Below are 2,119 nucleotides of genomic sequence, written 5' to 3'. Positions count from 1 at the left end.
GTTACGGTGTCCTAAATTATTCAAATAAAAGAAAAATGTATACCATCCATCGCACGGAGTGTAGGGCCTACGGAAAAAGTACGGAAATATTTTGTCCGTACAGATCAGTGCCCGGGCCATATTGTCATATACATGTATGATGTACCATCAAAATTATACATGTACTTTTAATTGTCATACATAGAGAAATAAAAACAGAATAACAGACATTGTACTCCCACAGGTGGCGCTCGCAGGGGACGGTCAACGGTGCCCCCCTTTCAAGTACACATGTGCCATCAAAGTGCACCCTTTTACATAGGAAAAGTGCTCCTTCTTTTTTGACACGTGCCCCTTTTGCTTTGTAATAAGTGCCCATTTTCCTTGTGATAAGTGCTTGCCCCCTTTAATTTTTTTATTAAATGATGAGAGCTCCTTCCGGTTTTCATAGATGCCCCTTTTCACTTCTGATAAATTCCCCTATTGACATCTGATAGGTGCCCCCAGTTCCTTCGACAAGAATCCCTTTTCCTATATAATAAGTGTCCCGCTTTTCAATTCTCATAAATACCCTTTTTCATCTCTGGTGAGTGCCCCTTTTACTTAGCAATAAGTGTCCCTTTTCCATTTTCATAAATGCCCCCTCACCTTTGATAATTGCCTCTATTCAAATCAAAGAGGTGCCCGTTTTACCTCGCCAGGAGCCCATTTTCTTCTGTAGTAATTGCTCCTTCCCCTTTTGATTAGTACTCCTTCTCATCTTTGATGAGTGCTCCTTTTATTTTGACTCGTACCCTTTCCCTTTCTAATAAGCGCCCTTTTCCCTTCTCCTTTCCTTTTATATTAAGAGCCGCATCTTCTCATTAATACCCCTTTTCACCTCCGAGAAAAGTGCCTCTACTAAAAATCTGATAGGTGCACCCTTTTCTTCAACAATTAAATGTCCCCTTTCCTATTTAATAAGTTCCCCCTTTCCATTCTCAGAAATACCCTTTTTTCATCTCTGATGAGCGCCCCTTTTTACTTTAACATGTGCCTCTTTTCCTTTCTAATAAATTAGTTCCCATTTTCCTTCTGATAAGTGCATCTTTCTTCCTTCTTCATAAATGCCACTTTTCCTCTCTGATAAGTGTCCCTTTTATTTTGACATGTGCCCCTTTTCCTTTGTTACAAGAGCCACTTCCCTTTTTCTCAAATGTCAATTTTGACCGCTGATAAATGCCCCTATTAAAATCTGATAGGTGCCCCTTTTTATTCGACAAATGCCCCTTTTCCATTCTCATAAGAGGCCTTTTTTCATCCCTGGTGAGAGCCCCTTTTCAGGTGCGAGAAAATGTGCTCCTTTTCTTTCCTCACAAGTGTCCTTTTTTGCTTCTCCATATAACATGCAACCCTAATGTAGAGCGACTTGGAGCAAGCTTTTCTTTAATTTCCCCATATGCTTGCTCGCTTCACTCGCTTACATCATTCTTAAAATCCATTAAGATTTTTTTAAATCTCGCAAATGAATATGTAGACCATCACACCCATCTGCAAAGTATGATGCTTAAGCATTTACTTGGACCATGTATACCAAGAATACAAAGAGAAAGCTGCTTTTATTAAAACCATCTTATTATCAGAACAAGTGCTGGGGTTAATTATTGTCCTCGGTGGGTAGGGGGTGGTTGTCCTTGAGGGTTAATTTTCCGGGGGTGATTGTTCAGGGGGTAATTATTGTCCGTAATACCTCAGTTATCATATGCAGAAGTTCAGACTTGCTGACACCTTGCAGACTTGGTGGAAATACCATTCATGGGTGGAGATTTCTCGCAATCAGCAAGCCCGTAGTCCCATCAAGAAATGCCCCATCTGGAAATGCCCCCCATAAAAGGTCTCTCAGAGTCTTCGAGTGAGAGGAATGTGAGATATATGGGGGAGATGGGTAAAAAAAAAAAATGCTGAGCGTTATAACTAAGGCCAGTTGGTCATAAAACTGAAGGCCAATCCTGGTGATTAACAACACCTGAAATTTCTCGTGAGAGCCACCCCCCCCCCCCCCTCAGTGTTATTTATGGTACGCGTAGCGGCGTATGCACGTTCCCTCCCTTTGAAAGCACCCCCTATCTCCAGTGTGTAAAGTCAACACGAGCCGGATTTT

This window comes from Strongylocentrotus purpuratus, unplaced genomic scaffold, assembly GCF_000002235.5.
Source record: "Strongylocentrotus purpuratus isolate Spur 01 unplaced genomic scaffold, Spur_5.0 spur5_scaffold_2, whole genome shotgun sequence".
In the NCBI taxonomy this organism is placed as follows: Eukaryota; Metazoa; Echinodermata; class Echinoidea; order Camarodonta; family Strongylocentrotidae; genus Strongylocentrotus; species Strongylocentrotus purpuratus.
This window is presented reverse-complemented; position numbering follows the sequence as displayed.